Below are 10,020 nucleotides of genomic sequence, written 5' to 3' on the forward strand. Positions count from 1 at the left end.
GTTTAGTTTATTAGTTGAATATACCCTTACCGTTAAAACTAAGTTAATTTTGCCCCTGCCATTACAAACCACATATACCACTCATTTGATGGAAAGCCCCATATGAACTCAAATTACCCAATTTTTTTAAAAAAAGACCCATTTCCCATTTTAAAACCAATGCCCCAACCCCTCTATCTTTTAACCTATATAACCTATTCAATTAGTGTTGTATGCATCTCCTTTGCGGCTTTGGTTGTTTGTTTTCATTGTTGGATCACATTTCCATATTAAAAGACCAAAATAAATAATAGTATAATACTTGAACTTCACAATCCAAAATTACTAAATGAGAACTAACAAATTGAAATAGGTAAAAGGGAATGAGTTCTATCTCCGCTCCTAGGAAACATCCACCTCCGCCGTGAACTACGTACAAACTCCACTGGGAAATTCAAAGCCATCAATCACCAAAACAATCACAAAAACTTCAAGAAAATCACAAGAGTCTTCACTGAAGCTGACGAAATCGCACTCCTCAAAACCATTTCACAAACCTCCAAAAACAACGACCTCCATACCGGAAACTTCACCTATGCGCAGATCCCTTATAAACTGAAAAATAAGTACCACAAGTTCGCTAGATCCAAATTCCAAATCAAAATTCCACACGACTGCGAGATTTACGAAATTGGGCGAAACATTTGGGGTTGAAATGCAGCCAAGGAAAAGGAATTATTAGTAGTAGAAGAAGATCGTGATGGACATGAAGATGATGTGAATTTGAAGGATTTTTCATTTTCGGTCATGAAATGGTGACACGTTTTAGAGAAATGAGTATCGTATAGAAGGTTTAGGAGATTGTGGAAGAATAAATTGATGGAGATGAATGATAAATGGATGGGTAAATGAGAATGGGTTATACATGTTAAAAGAAAAAGGGTCAGGGAATTAGTTTTAAAATGGGAAATGAGTCTTTTCTAAAAAATTCGGGTTAATTTGAGGTATTTTTGGGGCTTTCCATCAACTGAAGGGTATATATGATGAAATTAGTAACAACAAAGGAAAAACTAACTTCGTTTTAACGGCATAGGCATAATCAACTGACAAATATGACTTTTTTTTTACATTGATATGATATGTCATCCATGTCATATCGAATGAGGAACAGTGTCTGACATGAGGGTTCAAAATATATATTTTGTTCGAGTTGAAGTGTCTAGTTGAAACTTTGTAGGGTAGAAGGGTCTAGTTAACCATCCAAGTCAAGTATAAGGGTCCACTAGACCCTTTTGCCTTCGGGATAAGAATATCAAGGTGAAACCTTAATTTTTCATGTGAGGTAATTTTTCAATTATTAAGTTGAATTTACTATCAATTGACTTGAATTAAAAACTATGATATTTATTTTTATTATAATAGAACTAGGTAATTCGACTCTTTCTAAGTTTTTGAATAACCTTTCCAATAATCGACTGTAACAAGGGGAAAAAAGTAAAATTTAGTAGGTTTTAAGAACATTTCAACAGAAATTAACCGATTTGACATTGTCACATATCTGAAGAATTGTAAATATATAATGAATGATTAAAAACATCTTCATATATAATCATTTTTAAATTTTACATAAATTATCAATATAAGTTTGATGATACAATTATCTTGTTAAAACTGAGTGATGTTTTTATGTAGAGATTATGTCACAATCGGGGAGCACCCCCTAGAAGTAACATGGCATACTTGACTGCTCGGAGATCTTGCACAAACCCATGAACATCATTTATTGCATTTTTATAAAAAATGTAGCGGAAAATTTAAAACTTTTCATAACACATCATATGATAGAGCATCACTTCACACATATACAAAATATGATAATACATAGTTAGACTCTAAGTCTCTTTTGCTATCTTAGACTCAACATCAACAGAGTAGAATAGGGACACGACCCTTAACAACATAATACAATAACTAAGCTATTACATAAAATTGAATAATAACTTGACATAGTAAATCCTTGAATGTTAAGGATCCCTTTCTTGAGCTTGGGAAACATGTATCAAGCCCTTCACTTTAACAGACATCCTCTAGTCATCCATCACTGTAAAAAGATTAAGAAGAATGCACTAAGTATGACAATAATGCAAAAACATGCATTTAAAGAGGACATTCAGTTAGAAACCATGCATCATGTCTTTTTATAAAACTTCTTGAACATCAACAAAATAAGCATCATATAACTCACATACTTCATATAGACATGTACAGTGGTCACAACATCACATAAAGCCACTTAATTCATTTAAATGACATTTAATATTTCATACATTATCCTTACTTTACCTTAACTCCTTTACTCTTCAAGTAACCCTATAGTAACACTTGGTACAATGCATGAATAGTGTCCCATTCCACTATCCACACTCAAGCATCACCTTAACGTCACCAAGGTGAACATTCCTACAACCTTCATTAACTATAACATAGATATACATGGAAAAATAGCATAACATACCATGAGACACATAATTCACATATGAATTAACATAATCCGTGAATCACATATAAGACTCATTCCAAGGCAACATACAAGTCAAGACTATAAATACCATAACAATGAGGAACTAGTCAACATTAGCATATTTAAACTTCGTTTCATTAAGACATCATAGACCTTATTCATAATCCCAATCTATGCCTACTAGTGCAATGTACATGTAAAGCCCCATAATCTCACACAAACTAAGTAAACTCACGAAGAGATCACAAGCATCACTTACTTCATGCTCAACATGAAAACTATAGCCAACTACATGCATAAGTAGGACGTTCATCACATGGCAAGTAAAACCAACATCATGCATATAAGGTAAAACCTTCATCATATAGACACCATAAGACTCATATATCATACAAGTAGGTCAATGCCATAGTTTCATGCATAAAATACATATACATATACATATAGAACACCTTCCTAGAACTTCCTATAAGAGCTACTTGTTCAATGCATAGGTAAAGTCTCATACCCTCACATACACTAAGAAACTTTCCTTAGGTTATGCTAGTTAGTATTTCTTACTTTACTTCCATTTCCATCTTACTTTAGGGAAACCCCAGCCTTAACCGACAATAATACTATGTGAGCTAAACATGGAATCCGGTGTCATAGAACCCCGCACCGAAAGAAGATGCTCTACTTTCCAAGGTAGAACAATAACATCATGCTAGCATATTAGGTTGATCCACTTGCTAGGTCCTATGTGGTCAACATAGTTAAGGAACTAGGAGATATGTATTGGACCCTCTACATGCCCATTAGCATTGGAGTCCTCATCTCATGAGAACCATAGGAACAACCTCCCTTCAAGAGGAGTCAACACCTCTCATTGTCAAGTTCACTCGGTACTAAGCTAACTTTCCTTTTTTAAAAAGCCTTTATTAACTTTACTTTCATAAAAATAGGCTTTAGGATAATTAACCCCTCATATGCATAGTTCATAGGTTATAGATGAGAACGTCATTTCATCAACCTAAATTGTGTGAGAATATCCTTTCACATGGACATAATATATCTAGTTTAGAGTACTATTGAGAATACCTTTCAAAAGACCCTACTTTACTAGGTTACCATAACATGCTTCAATCATGCAGTCATGTGTGTGTACATGTTCATATATGAGGAAACATTTCACATACCACACACTAAACATATTCATACTTCATCATATCATATACTTGACATCATGACATATACTTTCATATTCATAGTTTAATCATGCATTCATATTCATTTACATAGAGAAATCACCTAGGAACTATCCTATTAAGGTGAACATGTGCAATGTATAGCCAAAGTCCCATACCCTTACCTATAATTGTACACCTACCAAGTCATCCTAATTAAGATACACTCTTCATACTTTCTTGAACATATACTTTACATGCATAGTAGTAGGTAATGATGCATAGGAAAACTATCCTTTCCTTAGTCATCATGAATCTATCCTACTCATAGACATGCATGAAGTGTGAGTGTGTGTACATTGGTTAACATGATCACATAATGGCAATCAACATACTATTAAGGCAGCCACCCTCTAAGTATGACAATACACATTAATTAGTAGACCACACACCACATGATAGCATAGGAGACAAGCCATCTTCAACATTTGTATTCAAGACTCCTAATAATGCTTAAGAGCGCACATTCATATAGGGTTACATAGGTTGGGGTCATTCTACACAAAAGTATTCAAATCATCAACATGTAGGCCATACCTAGCCCTAGCATAATCATTCACATAGAGGAAGCATCATCAATATACCTAGAACATGATACTAGTATTGGAAACTAGGCATAATACTTCACATTCATGATAATCTTCACATTGAATCATCTTACACATATTCACTTCAAGGCCATCATCACAACACATAGGTAATGACAAGAAATTAAACACCACCACCATAAGTGGACTATACCACACAATGCTATTCAAGGTCAATACTACTACCATAGGCTAGGAATTAGGATGAACTTACCAATTATCCAAGCTTTGATCATCATTGATCAATTCCAAACAATTTAGAAGCAATTCATATAGTAAATAGTAGCAATTGGCGTATTAACATAATAGAATCACAAATCAACCTAACATCGAGATCACAATGCCCACATTATAGGATAAATTGAGAAATTAGGAGGATCATGGGTTATTCATGAAGTTGGATTGAAATCCATCTTAAAACAGTAGCTAATCCTCAGTTCATCATGGTAATACTTTTGACATTAATTTGACAATGAACCAATGGCTAGATTGAAAATAGGAATTTAAATCATGAAATATTCTTTGAAAACCTTTGAAGGAACTCCTTAGATGAATGGTTAACTAAGGATGAAGGTTTAAAAATCCATGTAGAAATCTCACGTCTAGGACTTAGAGAAATCAAGGATTGTATTGATAATTAATGTATTGATTGTATTGATCTATTGATAGGTTGATCAATATTGTAAGTATTAATATGTTGATAAATATTTGTAGTATTGATGAATAATAATGTTAAGTACATACTTCTTATATTGGAGAGAATTGTAGAGTCCTAAGTTAACTATACTTAGAGTCCTACTATAATACCTGTTACTACTATAACACTAACATTGCAATTATAAATAATATAATCCTAATTGTACTATAACTCTAATAGTAATTCTAGTCGTAATATAATTCTAATTGTAATATAATTATAGACGAAATATAATCCTAATGAATATAATTAGTCGAATCCTAATGCGACTCTAAATATACAGCAGTGATGTAAACTCATCAGTCAGCTTCGTTGGACCTATTCCAATAGTCAGTTTCCTTCCTCTTGAACAGAAGGATTACCATACCTCATAACATAAGAAAACCACGAAAACTTGAAGAAGAATCCATGAAAATCCATCCCCCAAGTTGTTCTTGAGCTTCATCTCCAATGGAGGTTTCTAGAGAGAGTTTGTTTTGAGAGGGAAAGTCTAATTTTGAAAAATGAATTAGGAATGAGTTTTTTTATGTTATTAAAAAACTTAATATGCCTAAAATAATCCATAATAACCGTCCATACTCTTGTAACATCCCTAAAAATGGATAAGATAAGAAATGCTTAATGTGTCAAGAATGCCTTTGATTAGACCAGGGTTCACACGGACTGATGCGCGTAGAACCAGACCTCGGAACCCTTTCTAATGCCAAGATAACTAACTTTGGGAGTTATTTGAGGTTGTAAAGGTTGGGTCCAACCATGTAGAGCTCTCTAATACGAAGATTTACTTGAAGGAGTCTTTATCGGACTTAAAAAGGGAAAATCTTAGGTTTGAAGGGTCTAGGGGTAAAATGGCCTTTTTCCTGACTAAGGGTAGTATCGTAATTACCCTAAATATGTAAATAATTATCTAATTAATAAGGTGGAAGGGAAATTTTGGGAGAGGGGGCCGAAAATAGGCTCATTAAGTGAAGTCTTGCTCCACCTGGGTTCGAACCTAGGTGGAAGCAATGAATTAAAGTGATTTTTATTTAAGCTATTCAATTAATGTAATTAATTAATAATTATTATTCATTAGATTATTTAAAATAAAATAAAAATCAGATTTTTATTAAATAAACAAAACATTATTGACTAAGTCCTAAAACTAGACTCCTAAGCCTCCTACAACTCCAACTCTCTCATTTTTATCTCTCCACTCTCACGCTCAATCTCTCTTATTATTTCTCACGTATTTTCTCTGTCAAAATAAGATACAAATGCAGAAAAATAAACCAAGTTCTTCGAACTTGAAGAACTCACACGAAATCATAAGAAAACAAACGTTAATCGCACACTAGGCTAAGGGAGGTTGTCATTCGAGTGGAGTTGATATTGAGGAGGCATAGACATTCTCGGTGAAGTTTTTGGGCAGAAATTTCAAGAGTTTAACGTAAAAAAGGGTATGGGTTTTCTTCTCTCTTGGTCCATTTCCCAAGAGACCCCATAAGGTTCATATTATTCATCCGAAAACAAGGATTGTTTCCCCTTTCGCATGCGCCTGTCACAATCCCCCAATGAATCGTAGGTTGGGTATGATTGCTGGTAGATTTAGGTATATGTTATGTTTTCGTGATGTATATGATTATGTTTGTGTACTTGAAATTTTATGAAATACAACCATGTATTCGAAATTATATGCAAGTGTGTGCGTGTGCTAATACGGTACAATGAATGAGGTTCTCGGATCAAGGCTTCAATTTAATAATTTTTTGGTTGTCATTTTGCGTGCATAAACCTATGTAAATGGTGATGTTCATTAAAATGAAAGTGTGGCTGATATAAGCATCAATCTTTTGGCTAAATGAATCGATGAACAATACACCCCAAAACGTATTAAATGATCTACAAATTACCCTATGAATTCAAGTGCAAATGTTGAAGGAAGTGAGCTGAAAAATGTGACAAAATTTCCAGAAAATTATAAGTTGTTTTCGGCTAAACACAAATGTATAAATCTGGATTTTTAAATGGCTATAAATTAGGTGAGGTCATTAGGAATCGAACTCGCGTCACCCTTGAAAAGCACTAAAACGTGAAAAGGGAAATGGGGTCAAGGGGGATTGATCTTGGGTGTGCTGGCTGAAAAGTAAAGTACAAAAAAATTAATAAAAATAAAATGGGAGGCGTGGCAATCGAACCCACGACCTTCAGGCAGCGAGTGGAAGCAGAGGAAAAATACAAGAAAAGGAATGTGAGGCGTGGGAATCGAACCCACGACCTCAAAGTTGTGAAGGAGAGTAAAGAAGAAAGGAAAAATAAAAAGAAAATAAAGGTGAGGCGTGGGAATCGAACCCACAACCTGTTAGGCAACTTTAAGGAGGAGAATAAAAGAAAAATAAAGGGGGAAGCGTGTGGGAATCGAACCCATGACCTCTTAGGCAGATTTAAGGAGGAGAATAAAAGAAAAATAAAGAGAGACTATGGGGGTTTGATACCACAACCTCATAGTCAACTCAAAATAGACAAGGAGAAATATATAAAAAAAAATTAATAAAAGGGGCTGTGGGGGTTCGATCCCACAACCCCTCGGCCAAGTAAGAGGTAATTCAAAGGAGAAAAATAAAGAGGAAACGTTGATGTTGGGGATCGATCTAGGGTCCCAATGTCATGTGGACCAAAATACAATAAATGAAAAAATGTAAGTTTTGTCTAAGGGATTCGAAATTGGGTTCCCTCGTCCAAATTCTGTATTGATACATAAGTCATACGCGAATTAAATGTTCATGAATAATGCCACCTACTTAGATCGAAATTGAGATCTTGGCATACATACAAGATGCATAAGTCTTGTATTACATAATCTTAGGAAGATATGAATCACTCAACGAACTATGAATGAAGCCTCATGGCTTGTATGTATTGACCCATAAGCCTAGCATACGTTTAAAAGTAAGTGAGCCTAAGATGTATGTAATGAAATGATGTAACCCTCAAAGGGTTAAGTAAGAGTGTAAAACACACTAAATGGCCAAGTGCACTGGCATACGATGAAATGAATATTATGTAAAGAAATGATGAAACCCTAGAAGGGTTAAGTAAGAGTGTGAAATACATAAATGGCCAACTGCATTGGCATATGATGAAATGAACATTCACATAAAAAGGGGTGAGTAATTATGAAGAGCAAATGTGCTAATGTTAATGAATGTGGTGACAACATGATATGAGGCTAATGTAAAAGATGAGAGCAATCTCAAATGATCCTAAGTAAATGTTACCAAAATGTACTCACCTATGAGAGTGTAAAGTTGATGAAGAGACCAGTCTCTATGAACACTCTAATGAAAGTATTTAGATTAACACACATAACACTAATGATGAGATGAGAAATCTTCTATTTAGCTATGATGTCCTCATACTAGAAGCCAACTTCCATTATGTATGAGTTGAATGTAATGGAACTTTATACTGAGCACCGATAGACTAGCTATGAGCGGTGATGCCTTCTTTTGGGAAGGGCGGAGGTTCACGTAACTCTCATGAGATGAGATTGTCCGGCATGCCGGGAATGGGTCTCCTTATATATCCTAGTCTTCGTACCTATACTGCCAATATAGGGATCTGGCGGTTTCTCATGTACGCTAGCACGTTTTGGGTCACTTTGGTCGGTGATTCCATCTCCTTTCGGTGTGGGGGAGACACTGGATTTCATGATGCTCACATGATCTATGTTGGTTAAAGTTAAAGTTCCCAATGAATGAATGAGGCCAGCCTCAAATGACGCACATAATGAAATGAATGATACCAAAGGTGTTAGAATAGGATGATCAGGAGTTGAGATAGACTTATGTAATGACACTAGGTCATTCTTGATCATTGCACAGCGAACCCGATGAAAGTCTTAAACTACATCCTAGGTATAGCTTGTGTTTACACTAGTTCATGAAAGAAATGAAATGAAGTACGTATGAATGAATGAGGTAGACTCTGTGTTTGCTAAAGAAGGCTCCCTAGCTGAGGTCCCATATGTTGAGCCCTCATTTTGGGAAATCTTGATGTCAAGTCCATGATTCCAAGCTCTCATGGAATATGAACGAATGATATGCGATATGTTATGTGCTATATGCGATATGCTATGTGCTATGTGCAAGATGTTATGTGTTGTGTGCAATATGATAAGTATGATGATGCCTGTTACTCTCATTGCATGATTTTGCTAATCCAAATTTTGAAAGCTCACTCACTTTCCTAATCCAAATCTGGAAAACTCACTAAGTTTCCTAATCCCAATTTGGCAAGTCCACTGACTTGACTTTCCATAATCATGTCGTTAGAAAAGAGATATTCTTACTCATGCATGTCCTTGGTGTGTGATTTCATATACCCATACTTAGTACAAGTGTGTACTAACCCTATCCAACTCTACAATTTTAGGTGCAGGCACAGGTGGACGCTAGAGCTACAGGTTGTCGCTGAAACTATCCGGACGTGGAGCATTCATCCACTTGGTAGGCAATCATGCTTTCGAGGATGCTTGCCCATTCTATTCTAGCTTAGTAATAGGATTGAGCTAGTGGAGTATGTTCCAATAGCATTTCTGATACGCTCAAACTTACTTCTCAAATAAGAAGTAAAGCGGTCGTTTCAAGTAAATAACCCAACTAGTGAGGTTGGGATCGTTCCCACGAGGAAAATAGTCTAGACTTAACTTCAACTTGTTATTACTATTGTTTGGTCAATGACTTCCTTGGAAAGTAAAAACAATAAAAAAGGGGGGTTTCTAGTTCTAAATGAGTGAAAATAAATAACGCAATTGAAAGAGACACTTAACAGCTTTGAATGTTGGATTTTAATCAATTAATCAAAGTAACTAGGGTTTCCGTGTTCCCCACAGGTTCATAACTTGATAATTCTAACTATAACAATTCTTTCCTAGTATCTTGCATGCAAAGTGACAAGTTATGTATTTCTAAATCCTTGGTCCGGCATCTAGAAAATCTCACTCCGCACCTTGGTCCGGCTACGTGTGTT

The sequence above is a fragment of the Solanum pennellii genome, chromosome 9 (genome assembly GCF_001406875.1).
Source record: "Solanum pennellii chromosome 9, SPENNV200".
Lineage (NCBI taxonomy): Eukaryota > Viridiplantae > Streptophyta > Magnoliopsida > Solanales > Solanaceae > Solanum > Solanum pennellii.